Below are 16,433 nucleotides of genomic sequence, written 5' to 3'. Positions count from 1 at the left end.
TAATTGCAAGTGTAACATTATAATATAAACTGCACCAATTTATGAATTAATTCAATATATGGTAGACATTATAATTGCATATGATAAATAAAATATTAAATTCACTTAAACTATATTTATTTATCTTTGTACAATTCGTTATAACATAAAGAGAAGGGTTAAGCCAATCTATTTAAAATTAAAGGCTAATTCATACTTATATTTTGTTACAATTTTTTTTTAATTAGATCAACATATTTTCAACAGCATTTAATAAAGGCTTGATCAGTTTCATGTGCCTTTATATATTTTTGATTGATATTTTGATATATATTTATACCAGAACTAGTATATTATCTGTCAATTGAGTCCGGTAGTTGCCATCTGATTGCTATTTTATTTCAATTTTATTCTATGATATTTGCCTAAATTAAGCAATGTGTTTTCTAGTTTTAAAATCATGTTAATTCTACCAAGGAACACTTCTATTTTTTAAGTGCATGACATTTCTTTGTCTCCTTCCAAAGAAAACAAATGTACACCAGCTTGAAAATTAGTAGATGTTCAATTCTTTGTCCGCGTTTGGGGTTGGGTTCATAGTAGTTTCGATGTTATCCGCTCCGTTAAGAAGTTTGTGTCCTACTTATATACAAACCCCTTACATTTGACATTGTAGAATATATTTCTTTCTCTTGCCATAAATAAAACGTTCTATTAAGTATAGTATGCGATATATTGAAAATGTGATAATCTGGTAAATACAAGCTACTGGATGTTTCTTTATTTTAATTCCTTATTTGTAGATTTTTGTTTTGTTACGTTCAGTGGGATTTCTTTTGCACATTGTATTCAGAACGAAAATAAATAATCAATTGAAAAAATTTACAGTGACTTGAATGTAAGTGTTGCTCTCCACCAATTGCAACTCATTCAAAATTTTAACCAAATTGGAATCTGTTTTATTAAACCAAATTATTCAACTGGTCAAAAATTTGAACAAATTGTTCAGTCAAAATGTGAAAGTGCAAGGTGATAAAATAAAACATACAATCCTATAAGACTTTAACTCCACTGTGTATTGATGTAGTTACTAAATCTGTCTATCAATATGTATAGTTATATTAAAGCCATTACCATACTAAAGGTCAACTGTTCTATTTTGACTTGCTATTTGGTCAAAATTTTGAATGAGTTGCAATTGGTGGATAGCAACACTAACAGTCAAGTCACTGTAATAGGGTCTGAAAAGAAGATCGGCAGAGATGAAAAACAGGCACTTTCAACCGGTTTGTGTATAGATTCATACCACACACACAAAAGTACGACCGATTTGTCAACATGGTCATAGATTAAACTGCCGGAGTGGAGATCTGATGCTCTGAGCTGACCATATTCATATATTCCATTCAATAATGAAGGTTTTATTTCTTGAAAGCTGAGAAAAAACTTATCAAGTTTGAATAGTATTTTTTTTTTTATCATTCAATCCCACAAAAAGAACAGAATATGCCGGATAGAGCACTTCGGTAACGTAAATGATTATAGTAAAACCCGTTTAATCATCCGATCGAAATAAAAATTTAAGTAATGTTTATCATACAATAACTTTTTTTTTATGTAATCGTTAAAACCAGAGCCTATGATAAACAATTTTTTTCAAAATATAATAACATCTTTTTGAATGGATAACTATTGTAAACCATTATAAAATTTATACTGCAACTAGTTGTGTTCATTTTCTACACAGCTATATTTTGTGCACTGTCAATTTCATCATGGATTACTTTTCCTACAATCAGAGGTTTATTGAGGAATGATAATAAGTTTGCCATTGAATGATCAATTTGAATAGCTATCAATGTATTAGTTTAAGTTGCGTATACAAACAATATAAGGTGACAATGTCAGAAAATATAAACTTGTTTGTATTCGGAACAAAACAGGGGAATGGCTCGGTAGAACCTCATCCTTCCCAAGTTTCTAAGCCTCATACATAAAAGTGTATATTTTATTTTACATTGATCTAATATTGTATATTTATATTTGTACAATTATCTGTTTGTAGTAACGGACATCGAATCTATAATCGTTTGTTTTGAATTTTTTATGATGGCGATATTCTTTTCTTATAATTATTGTGTCAATAAGTACCATGACCCAGTATCTCTAAATAATATGATACTGATTTGTTCAAGCTTTCGCGTACATACGATTCAATCAATGCACTACCGTAGTAACTCTTCTTTTCAATTCGCTACGTGTTATATCTCTTTTATAACAATATAAGAAATTGAATTATGTTACCATACGTCTTATATGAAAAAAGTGAATAATTACTGCTGAAATCCCAATATTACTCTTTTTATCTGATTCAATGTTTGACTATAAGTTATAGTAAATATATATCACAATTGCGATTTATAACGTATGTTCCCTCTCACAACATAAACAGTTGGACAATTTGAGTTTGATGCATTTGTTCCTCTAAAATAAATTTACACATACATTACCGATAAGTAAATAAAGACATATCTAAAAAGTAAAAGCAAGCAATCGAATTCGATTAAATGAAATGAACACAAATTGACGTATTTACACCTGTATGCATTTCTCCGCCATTACACAAAATCAAACAGGTTTCCGTAAATTTTGACATCATAATTCAATACATTTGACATCATAATTGAAAGGTGTATGTTGCTTGACGTGAAAAGGTTATTCGGAGGTGATATAAGGTCATTTGGAGGCGCAATACAGCTAATACCAAAGTGTAAAATACGTTTGTTGACGAAACGATTATACTGCAAGGAAACATTTACTAGAGAGAAGGACTTGTAGAAAAAATTAATAAAAGTATTTGAAAATAAAAGTTTAATTTGTTAGATGTGAAATAAACGTATTTACACTTTTGGTATTTAGCTGTATTTTACCTCCGAATGACCTTATATCACCTCCGAATATGTCGTAACTAAAATACCGTTTAATTTTTTACGAATGTGAACTACCAAATTAGACTATTTACCGGGTTTAAAATAATATGAGATACACGACTGGTGCAACATATGTAGCAGGATCTGTTAATCCTTCAACAATGAGCAAAGCCCATACCGCAAAGTTAGCTATTAAATGCCCCTATAAGACAATGTAAAACAATTCAAACGAGAACTAACGGCTCTATTTATGTAAAAAAAATAACGAAAAACAAATATGTTACACATAAACCAACGACAACCACTGAATTTACAGACTCCTGACTTGGGACAGGCACATACATAAATAATGTGGCGGGGTTAAACATGTTAGCGGGATCCCAACCCTCCCCTAACCTGGGAAAGTGGTATAACAGTTCTACATACGAACGAACTATAAAAATCAGTTGAAAAAGGCCCCACATCTTCCTATATCTATTAACTCATCAGATGGACAAAAATACAGGTGGAAGTGGCCGGGTACTTATAAATACATCCCGACCCAAAAAGACACAATGAACAGATCTGAAAGTACTCGCAGTTATCTGACAGCTAGTTCAAAGTCCCTCTTTTGCACACATTCAATTTTACAACATTTATAAAAAAAAAAAAAAAAAAAAAAAACAGCATTCTTATTATTTCCAAAAAGGAATCATTTTTGAATTACCCAAGCTAAGTGCTATATTTTTATAATCAAACAACTAAAGTTAATCATTTGACTGTACCTAGTCAGGAATATGACAGTTGTACATTCTTTCGATTTGTTAGAGCTTTTGATTTTTTCATTTAATTAGGGGCTTCCCGTTTTTGTTTTCCTCGGAGCTTAGTAGGTTTTTTTATTTTACTTTTTACAGCAATTTCCTACCGTTGTGATGCATTCGTTTTCATCAAAAACTTCAGTGTCATCGGAAAAGAAAGTTGCAGTTGTTGGTGCTGGTGTAAGTGGGATTTCTGCCTTGAGAAATTTAACATGGCCAATAGGTAATATAAAACCAGTCGCATTTGAAAGAAGCTCTACATTTGGTGGTCACTGGTGTTTTACTAACGACACAGATTCAGACCAGTTCGGATATCCGTCATCCTCAGCAATATATAATGGTCTGAGGTAATTCAGTTTAAATAAAAGCACTAAATAATTCTGATATGGAGTTCTAGATCACATTGCTTTCTATGTTATATTCTTCAATTTCAAGCATCTATAGCCCTTATTTTAAGTTTAAATGAAGCGACAAACCCTTTTTGTCCAAGCTTTTGTGTTGTAAACATAAACATGCCTTCAATTGTATATAAGAGCGTACTGGGAAGAACAGAAAGTACGAGGTTATTAAAGTTCAGGTCACATTAATCAATATAGAAGAATCAAATCAAGATAACCAACAAAAACTCAAGGAATCGCATACACTAAAAAAAGCAAGTCTGTTTGTGCTGACATGGTAAGCAACTGCAGTTATGCATGCATTACTGACCATGCGAATATACACTGAGTCAAGATGTCACAATCAGTAAAATTATAGATCAGTCATCTATACAACTTAGCTTACCAAAGTAAAAATTAAAATCTCGATTCTGATCTGAGAAAACTCTTTATATAGACCATTCAAATGCTAACTATTTAAAACTTTACACTTAAAAATTGGATTTATATGTAGTCATCGATGTTGTTATTGCTTAGTCTTAACATTTGAAGAGTGAATGTTCCTAAATGCTTAAGGTCAAGGAACAGTAAATGGGATTTGTCGCAGATTTTGCTAAAATTTTGCATACAACCTTGACTCGTTGAACTACAACTGAAAATCGAAAAAATAATACATTTATCTCTTTTATTATCTGAAGAATTGCAGATTAATTTCTTTTACTAAGGGTGAATATTTGTATGGAAAGAACATAAAATCGGCGTAAAAACCTTCTAAAATTTGTCTTAAAATCGCCAAATCTCTAATTCTACTCCATAGATTTTTCTTAAAAAACTATATATTGTTGACACATAAATTTCTGTTTTAATGATATAAAATAATCATAGGGTCACCGACTTCGTTTTTTGTCTAATAATCAATTTGTAACCTTGTTGGTAGTGAAAAACGTCAAAAATCAACGTTTTACGGCCTGCAACGCGATAACGTTACGATTATTTCGACGTTTTGTTTTATTTTTTCACAAAGAACGCAACTTTGAATGATGAATACCGTAAAAACGAAATCGGTGACCCTATCTTTATTTTTCATCATTATAACGGAAATTTATGTATCAACAACATATAGTTTTTTAAGAAAAATCTATGGAGTAGAATTAGAGATTTGGCGATTTTAAGACAAATTTTAGAAGGATTTTCGTCGATTTCATGTGCTTTCTATACAAACATTCACCCATATTAAAAGAAATCAATCTGCAATTTTTCAGATAATAAAAGAGATAAATGTATTATTTTTTCGATCTTCAGTTGAAGTTCATCGAGCCAGAGTTGTATGCAAAATTTTACTGAAATCTGTGACATATCCCTTTTACTGTTCCTTGACCTTAAGAGGGAAGATATAATTTTAGAAGAACGTCCTCAATTTTACACTTCAGAAAAGTTAATACTTATAATTTAATCTTCCTAGCAAAACAGTTCCTATTTATGATCATCCCATATAATGAATAAGCGATGGTCCTTTGCTTTCATTTTAGAACTAATTTACCAAAAGAATTGATGACATTTCCAGGATTCGAACATGACAGTACTCTACCAACATTTCCGACTTAGGATGATATTTTTGACTACCTCAGAAGATACATAGATCATTGTGACCTTGAAAAGTATATAAAGGTAATATCATGCATACATGTATATGTATTTAAAATCATAAATTTTACAAATGAATCTGTTAGGCAAATAAAACTTTATTGGCCAGTACATGTTGGTTGTATTTAGATTTTTATAAATCTTGTTTGCAATTATATCTCATTTAGCAATTTGAGGCGACTGTCGTACAAGCGAGAGGTTTAACGCTATAAAACCAGGTTCATTCCCACATTTTCTTAATTTTGAAAATATGACAGTTTTTGTCCATTCGTTTAATGTGTTTTATCATTTGGTTAGGAACTTTCCGTTTTTAATTTTTCTAAGAGTTCAGAATTTTTGTGATTTTACTTTTTGCATCTCCTATTGAAAAAAAGTCACTAAAAACTGGCAAAATCAACGTTTGACTTTGTCAACAAACAGAACGAATAAAAAACAAACGTTATATTCCTGACTTGGTACAGGCATTATGAAAAGAAAACGAGATATTGAGTTAACGTTATTAATGCGGTCATATATCTGTTACAGTGAATTTGTAAAATCAGTGATTATGTACAATCCTTGAAATTATCAGGGATTATAAAGAATCACTGGCCAGTTTAGGGATTATATATAATCACTAAAATTTTCAGGGATTATGTATAATCACTAGAAAAAACGTCAGGGATTATACATAAAAACTGAAATGAAGAAATAGTTTTATTTATAAAGAAAATGAATAAAAGTCAAATAATGCATGCTACTTACTCATATGAAAACAGCATTATGCTGTACAAACATGAATTGTAAAATGTTAAGCACAAAATGTCAAAATGATATTACTCTATATGTTTTTGATGCTAGGCATAATATATTAAAATGTTCAGCACAATTTATAATAGTATACTTCACATCTGTTTTTACCACAATATCCACATTTTAGAAAACATTTTCCTTCACATATCGAATAAGATTTTATGATTCGCCTAAGAGAAATAAAGTGTTCAGTAAAAACATCTGTACATGTACGTAACCCCAAAAAAATGGAATTGGCAACCTCGAACTGGTTTTGAGCAAGATACCATTTTTTTGTTGGCTAGGCGATATACTTTTTCAGAGTTTTAGTGATCAATTACCATTATGTTTTTTTGGATTCCCTTTCCTTTTTACCCTGTAGAATTGCTATGAGAATATAACACCAAATGCCAGCTTCCTCTTAAATGTTGTTCTAATTGTCAATCCTTAGTTTTTCTATACATTTAGATGCGTAAGTTCTGTTTGAATTTCGTGTTCATTTGAACAAAACATAAAAAACAAAAAACAGATGTTCCATAATCTTCTTTGCCATTTGTTTTGTACATGTACCACAAATAATTTGCTCTGTGGACTTACAAATAGAACATGAATATCGATTTAACCCTGGCTTTTAATAATTTTTTAACAAACAATACATGTAAATTTATCTCTATAAAGGGAATCTTGCTATTATTAAATCTACAACTTTATATCGAAACCCTGTGTTGGTTAACTATATCTCTTTTTATTTAAAAGAGCATCCTCTGCGTTTAAAATCAAAATTATTTCATCAAGGAATAGGAAAGTAAAAAATGATAATTTGTCTATATTTAATAAAAAAAAAATATCAAACAAAGGATCCTTAAACTATTCATAATCCCTGAAATTATATAAGGGAATTTGTAGAATACTTTTTCAGGGATTATATATAATTACTGATGATTTTAGTGATTCTACATATTTCCAGAAAAATGAGGGATTCTACATAAAATTCACTGTAACATATACACTCAAATAACTAAGATATAAAGGACAACGTACAGTCTATAGCAAATGACATGTGACTATAAACAATAAATCAAGCACTCCCTCGCTTAGTTGATTGCAGATTTGAATAGAATCACCACAAACAATATCATACTTATACTATGAACACCAAATTTTCAAACAATAAAAAAAAATGAGAAATTGTATAATGCCGAAGTAATGATTTTACTGTATATGCGATAACTTGTACAGAGAAATCTCAAATATTAATAAACAAAAACATGAGTAACCTTCATAAAAATTATTAGAAAAACACTCCATAAAATTAATTTAACCAGTTATATATGAGTCGGTGAACATATTCACCCTTATTATAAACAACGGTTATTTGTAACCGTATCTCTGTTGTATTTCAGTTCAATACAGTCGTCACTAATACTGTACCGACGCACCCGGATGACGTTAAAACAAAGTGGGAAATAACTTACTGCGATGTCCACGAACCATTGAACACAACAACAGACACCTTTGACGCACTTATAGTTTGCAGCGGGTAAATGTTATGTAGATAAAACACTCGTCTGGCGTATTGAATTATAAGCCTGACACCTTCATGACCATTTACAACACAGGATCGATGCCACTGCTGGTACACATTTCGGTGTTGACATGAATATCAATTATATGGTCATTTTATAAATTTCCTGATTACAAAAGTATGGATTGTGCGATATACTAAGGATTTCATTATCCCAGACATAGATTACCTTAGCCTTATTTGGCACAACTTTTTGGAATTTCTCGCCAAGATCAATGGAATAACCCATTATAATATCCCCACTAATAGATAGCCAAACGAAGTGACATTCATTTAAATGTAATAAGTACGGTGACTGCATGAAATATAACTACTTTGAAATCCTCTAGTTACGTTCAGTTCAGATAACCGAAGTAGCATATATCTGCACGTTGTATAAATGTTTCATTGAGCCTGAAAAAATGTATATTTTTAACTGCAAGCTTGAGTATTCAATATTGAAAAAAGTAAAATTAAAAAAATACCGAACTCCAAAGAAATTTAAAATGGAGTCTTTAATCTATGGCAAAATCAAAAGCTCGAACCCATTTATAACAACTGTCATATTCCTGCCTTGTTACGGGCATTTTCTTATGTGGAAACAGGTGGATTAATCCTGTTTTTATAGCTAGTTAAACCTCTCACTTGTATGACATACTCATAGAATTCCATTATATTGACAACGAAAGGACACGTTGAAAACAAAACTATAATATCAAAAGCAAAGACATAAAGACATGCAAAATTACAACTATTTATAGAAATGAAGTAAAACAAATGATTGCAAAAGGTACTTGTCCATGGATTAGCCCTCATTTGGTACTCTGAAGACTTTTGGAAAGCAATACATAATACATTTGAGATTTGAGCCAAAATTTTCTGTTTTATAATGCAGCACCGAGAAGTATTGACGATTCATTATTATTCGTTGGATATCATTTTTTGTTGGTTTCGTCGATAAACGTGAATCACGAATTAAAATGTTCCAAGAACAACAAATTTTCTTTTCAATTTGTACTCAGAGATTGCAAAAAGCTACGAAAATGCAACTTTTCCTTTGTCAATGAAAATTAATACCAACGAAAATATATAAATCAACTGTGTAAAATCATTTTTTTTAGTCTTTCTCATTTGTTAAACACTGTCGACAAAACAGGTATATATATATAAAAACAGGAAGATGTGGCATGCTTGCAAATCATCAAATCAACAACTCTCCGCAAGAGACCAAATGATACAGAAATTAACAACAAATATTCACCATACGATTTTCAACGATGAGCAAAACCTTTATCGCATAGTCAGCTAAAAATGACTCAGAAATGACAAATGTAGAACAGTTTAAACAAGAAAACAAGCGGCCTTATTTATGTACAAAAATGAACGAAAATCAAATACAAAATGAACTCGTGTTATATAACTTTTTCAACGGAGTTTAATGATCTAATTCAATTAATGATTTTAGAAATTGTGTATTTCCCAACGTACCCCCTTTCCCTGTATTAAATGATTTCAAAGGAAGACTTCTGCACAGCAGGAACTATAGAAATGCTCAAGAGTTCAGGGGTTAAACGGTAGCTGTGATAGGATCATCTTATTCAGGAAAAGATGTGGCCCGACAATTATCTGAAATAATAGAAGACTACATGACACACAACTCAAAATGTACTTCTTAAAATGTTATATACAATTCTATACTAGTTAGAAATGTAAATATGTGTAACATATGTATGACAGATTTTGGTTCCTCATTTGTCCGGACATGATTATTATTATTATCAATACAATACAATATGCTTTATTTCAAAAACACTCCGTCACATTGACATGTGAAACAAGAGGTACATTACAAAATATCAAAAATATGCTTTTCGGTTCAAAGGATACTTTAGTTCACTTTAGTCGTACTTTAAAACGTGTCAGTCCGAAAAAAGGGAAAGTAATGAATTGTTTAGCTAAACCTCCCTCTTTTGTCTTCTCATGATAAATTACTAATATATTTATCATTTTATCTTGTAGGTGTATATTGTGCATATAGATCAGCCTCTTAACACTATATACCTTAATAGGAATGTTATCGAGAAGAACTACGGTGTTCTATCAATCACTAATTCGTCGTTAGTTCTTGCAAATGGAGAAAAAATTGAAATAGATTCTTTGATATTATGTACAGGGTATAGATACAAATTTCCATTCCTATCAGATGATATCCTCAATATCGACAATGAGCACGTATCACCACTATATAAACACATTCTCCACCTTGATTATCATTTAAGAATTGAATGCTTCTTTTTGTAAATTTATTGAGGTGTAAAAGCGTTGACCGAAGTACATTTTTATGAAGCGCGGAAGCGCTTCATTCTAAAAATGTACGCACGGTCAACGCTTTTACAACCCTGTAAAGTTACAAAAAGAAGCATTCAATACTTATAATTACATTTTTTAGCTAGGATTATAAAAACACGATTTTCATGAAGTTAAATTTTTAAATTCACCTGTGCACTTTATTGTGGGACCTCGTGTCATCATGAATGAAATGTTATTGTCTCATGCAACTGCTTACGGAATAACATGTGATGTGCAATTAGCCAATCAGAATAACGTATTATAATGAAACATACATCTAATGTAATTATTCACTAATGATAATTACACTATTAAGAAACATAGCCACTTACCCACTTTCTTTCAGTATGGGGCAATTCGCTAGAGCAGTGATTGATGGAAAGTCAAATCTTCCACTAAAGATTGATATGAAGAAGGATTTTGCAGGTGAATTATAATGGAGGCGGGATAAGAAATTGGTAGGACCACATTGGCACTACATGGATACTCTACAATGGGATTATGACCGTAGTTTAGCTCGGATTGGAAAATTTGATCCGTTGTCAGAAATTCTCCAGGTTTATTGGAATTTTGTTTGAAAGACATAGGGAAAACGATTTCATAAATTACTGGAAGTACGACTACCTTCCGAATGGGAACAATGAGATAGTATTGAATAAAAGAGAAGAGAGCAATGATGTTAACCTCTCTCAGAAAGTGTTTGCCTAGTTTTATCATTAAACTGATTACAAATAAAAGCTTTGCGCATTCAATTCACTTCAAAAACTGAGGGGTTTTTTTATCGTTCAGATTATTGTAATGATCATTTTCCTAATAAGTGTTTACTTCATAGCATAGTTTGTGGTGATCTGTTCTTCTGTCCGTCCATAACTGTTGCCTTGCTTGTCTTTTTATGCATAAACTATGAAATTCATTAATGACGAGGTTTTGCATCTTTTTGACCACCTGTTTAAATTATGTTGTGTTGGGTGTGTATGTTTGTTTATTTGTGTACCTTTCTCATCGCTTTCTGCTTTTGATTATTGATCCTCCAATTCAAGCGCATATTTTATATCAGCTGCATATTATTATAACACTTTTAGAATTTAAAAGGTTTTGCTTTAAAACCAGGTAAATATCATAGTGAAGTGCATTTGGCATATCGTCAATACAAATGAACTGTCTTTTGCAAGGAATCAATCATCGTCTACAAAATGTATTTGCTATTAGTTGAATTATTTGTTGATTAATCTTTTAATTTTAATTGCATGTTATGATGTATGCACATTAAACCTTGTACTGTATAGCGGGTTATTTTCGCGGGTCTAAAATTTCGCGATTTTCATTGAATAAGGTATACGAAAAATTTTGGCGGTTATTATTTTGGCGGATTCAACATTTTTAACATTACCTTTGCATGTACACTTTTAAATTGGCGGAATTTATTTTGGCGATTTTGTTCTATCCGCGAAAATAAGCGAAAATTTACACCCCGCGAAAATAACCCGCTATACGGTACCAGATCAAACATCGTTTGGTCTTTAAATTTACCAATTGCGTCCCATTCCGTCAGTCTTTGTGTATTGCCTTGATTTATATCTTTGTATTTCGGAGATTTGCACATCTGTTAACAATTGTTGTCTAAATGTGTTACGACAAATATCTTGAGCTTTAATCCACATGTTCACTCTGTAAGAAACCATATATGCAACTTGAAGTCATAATTGTAATCCTAAATAAATGCTATTTTCTCGACTCTAAATTCTGAATGTTCATCGGAGATATAAAAAGTACCACATTTGTAATAACATTAGCAACACGACGGGTGCCAAATGTTGAGCAGGATCTGCGTAACCTTTCGGAGCACTTGAGATCAACCCCAGTTTATGGTGGGGTTCGTGTTGATAATTATTTAATTTCCTATGCTGTTTCCTGTGTACTAATATTAGTCTGTTTGTCTTTTTTTCATTTTTAGCGTTGGCGTTGTCAGTTATTTTTTTATTTATGAGATTGACTGTTCCTCTGGGATCTTTCGTCCCTCTTTTGTAGTCCTTTGATATAACAAGACCTTCTTTGATTGATAGAGTACCTATGCATAATTGAGAAGGAGTACTTATTATCCAAGTATTTTTGAATGAAATTTCACAAATGATGACGAATTTCTTTATTCCCACGTCTGTCATCTCCTGACCATGATTAGTTAATTCGATGTTTGGTAATACATTTCGGAATTGGAGGTCCTCAATGTTCTGCAGCTTCGTTTTTTATTTTGCCTGTTTATCTTTTTTTATGAGAGCGTCATTGATGAATCTTTAAAAGACGAAACCCGAACTGGCGTAAACATTTGTAATATTGGCATCTTCGATAATTGTATTCATATCAAGGGGGATTCCGATCTTAAGGCAGAGCTTTTACACATTATCATTACGGAAATCAAATTAACAAATTGTCCCGGATACAGCAAGATGCGGAAGATACCAAGGTGCCATTCGATACTCCTATAACGAGAGAAACTAACAAAGTCATGAAAAGACAAAAAACGAAGAGACAAACAAGTTCATAAAACACTTCTTCAACAAATTAATACTAGTACTGTAATGGTTATTTGTTTATGGTAAAAATATAACAAATTTCGGTATTTGCTTGGGAGCATAACTCTTGTTTTGTCATTCAATTTCAGTTGTTTTTTATCTAATTTTAACCTTACCAAAACAACGTTCCTTCACGTATTACACTATATATGTCATGATGTTTGAGGTACAAAATGCTAGATAAGAAAAAAATAGAACAATTGACAAAATGTATATAGAGTCGGATTTTTCGTTTCTGTTTATAAAAAGTAATATAACAAACATACCGAATTCGACCGCTCTGTGTCATACGTTTTCTTTCTGATTAAACGAGGTTTTGAGACACACAGAAGAAAGTAAGAGAAGCTCAATTAATTTTCAAACATTGATTAAAATGAAAAATGAAAAATGGGTAACAAGCATATACATTCATAATGGTAAAAGTACACATCTGGGTATTAATTCATCGATAAATTTATCGATAAATTTATCGACAATATTTACTCTGACAATTTAAACAGCTCATCATTACCGACTTTCAATATATATACCTTAACGAACAGTTTCAATATTCAAAATGTTACAAAATCTGAAAAAATGTAGAAAAATTAGAAAAACAAAATTAAAAAAGGAAGAAAGGGAAATGGTTACCAAAGGTACCAGAATTATCATAAAAAAATATATAGAAATGACCATATAATTGATATTCATTTCAACACCGAAGTGCTGACTACTGTACTGGTGATACCCTCGGGGACGAAACGTTCACCAGCAGTGGAATCGACCCAGTGATGTAAATAGATATCAAAGGTACCAGGATTATAATTTAATACGCCAGACATGCGTTTCGTCTACATAAGACTCATCAGTGACACTCAGATAAAAAAAATATAAAGCCATTCAAGTACAAATTTGAAGAGCATTGAGGACCCAAAATTCAGAAAGGTTGTGCCAAATACGGCTAAGGTAATCTATTCCTGGGATGAGAAAATCCTAAGCTATTCGAAAATTCAAATGTTTGTTACAGAAAATTTATTTAAATGACCATATAATTGATATTCATGTCAACACCGAAGTGATGACTACTGTGCTGGAGATACCCTCAGGGACGAAACGTTCACCAGCAGTGGCATCGACCCGGTGGTATAAATATTTATTCAGGGTACCAGGATTATAAGAAAAATAGAGCAAACAGGTAATGTTTGAAAGAAATCAGGAAAGCACAGCAGATAAGTACTACTTGAGCATGTTGAGAACATTTCAGGCAAACAAACCATAATAATAATAAAAAATATTTTTATATTTGTGTTGGTCATAAATGAAACCAAACCAAAATTATATTTCAACATCAATTAGCATACTACACTTGGCTAATATCTCTATATACTACACATCAAAGATGCACGGAATTGTATGGGCACACTGCATCACTATCATTACTACAGTGGATGCATAATTTAGCATTTTAAACAAGAAGTCCTCTCGTTTGGAAATACTATTTGTATGAGTGCATTGGCGTTGCGGAATATATAAATGACACACTGACTTCATTATATACGGGCACAGTGAATTGTATATGGGGCGAGGACGAATTTCAATCAATCAAAATGTCACAATCTGAAATAGAAAACAATCTGTAAATTTACAGATTTTTAATGTAGACAACTATACTTGTATCTAAATATCTAAGACCAGGAATACTCGCTATTGAGTTCAGACACTGTCACATAACAGCGATCGAGCAATTTGTGATGGTGACCGTCAGACTTATGTAGAGTCGATTCCAGTTGTTCATCGTCAGAACACTGAACTATTTTTTTTTTGTGTAAGGCGCTTTTCATGTTAATGAAGTTTGTAAAGTGTGAACATGCACGAGCATAAATTATTAACTAAGATAAATAAACACCATACGACGGAGCAGGGTGTATGATAGGGCGAGGAATGAAAAGTAGGAAATATGAAATCATCACGTTTCTTATTGGTTTTATGTCGACCACTTAAACACCCCTGAATACACATTCTCGTTTTGTTCTTGTTCAACATCAATGGCAGCAGTTTCAATAAACCTTTAGTTGTAAAACGTTGTAACAAGATGTATTTGTCATTAAAATAACGTTTTGTGTTTTTACAGAGAAAGCCCGATATTTCAAAAATCTTCATTACACTTATTCTAATATGTTATTTAAACAATGTTTTTCGATGAATATGACAAATGGGATTCTTATCGCAGTGTATTTTGGGAAATGTTGTTCTATTGCTAAGTTTTCTTCGGATTTTTTTTTCTTCAGGAAAAGCGATTATAATCACTACTTGAAGTGCGATAACTATATGAATGAACACAAAACGTATCAAATGACAAAACAACAAAAGACCCACATTTACAACTGGTCACAAAATTAGTAAAACTAGAGAAAATATTAACTCCGGTCATTTAGTATCACTATTTATTGTATAGCAATACAATATTTCTCACAGAAAGTTACCAAAAGTTAGCGTGCAATAAATTCTAATATTGCACTAGTGCAATAAATCTTCAAAATTCATGACCTCATCAACGACAAAATATTAGTTTAAACCAATTTTTACTTTCAAATATTATATTGCTATACAATAAAAGGATTATTGCATGAATATTGTGAAATATTGTCCCTCGTAGAACATATATTGCACTCGCAAGCTCGTGCAATATAAAATTCTACTCAGGACAATATTCCCCAATATTCATGCAATAACCCTATATTACCGAATGACAGAGGTGATATGTTTTTATTTTCATTATTGTTGTTATTATTATTTCATTATCAACGTTTTGTGAGAATTATTTTTTCAACAATATAATACCGACTTAACGACATGAAGTGTAAAATTGCAATCAAATGTTGTACTTTTTTCAAAGATATTGCCACAAAGTTTTCTTCTCGATACATTAGATATACAATGCATCGGTATTTGTTTTTTCAAATGTTCTCCTTTTCAAATAAAAATATTACCACTGTGTCTAAGTTTGTGTGTATTTAATCCTTGTATCTATGATGAGTTTATTTACAAACACTGGGTCGATGATACTGCTGGTGGAGTTTGAATTTTCCGAGGGTATCACGAGCCCAGTAGTCAGTAGTTATGTCCTAACATGAATTATAATTGATATGCATGATTGTATTAGACAAAACTTTTGAATTTTGAAATACTAAGGCTTTTCTATGTTACCTTAGCTGTTTCAGAGTTTTGGTCCTCAACGCTCTTCGACTTCGTACTTATTTGGCCTTGTTTACCTTTTTGAATTCGAGCGTCACTGAGTTGCCTTTAAAAACGAAAAGCGCGTCTGATGTTAATACAAAATTTGATCCTGGTATCTATGATGAGTATGGATGGATAATTTATTAAGGTCCCACGCTTTTTTATGAGAAAAACACACACACTTATCTAAGTTATGTCCACAAGAACAAAATTTGCGCATAGGTAATTCCACTAAC

At 31.6% G+C, this 16,433-nt stretch overlaps 1 pseudogene; it reads left to right on the top strand.

The window, feature by feature from the left end:
- The first annotated feature begins 3,820 nt into the window (after positions 1-3,820).
- Positions 3,821-10,783, top strand: LOC134726325 (trimethylamine monooxygenase-like; annotated as a pseudogene).
- Positions 10,784-16,433: the final 5,650 nt, after the last annotated feature.

The sequence above is a fragment of the Mytilus trossulus genome, chromosome 7 (assembly GCF_036588685.1).
Source record: "Mytilus trossulus isolate FHL-02 chromosome 7, PNRI_Mtr1.1.1.hap1, whole genome shotgun sequence".
NCBI classification, from domain to species: domain Eukaryota; kingdom Metazoa; phylum Mollusca; class Bivalvia; order Mytilida; family Mytilidae; genus Mytilus; species Mytilus trossulus.
This window is presented reverse-complemented; position numbering and strand designations above follow the sequence as displayed.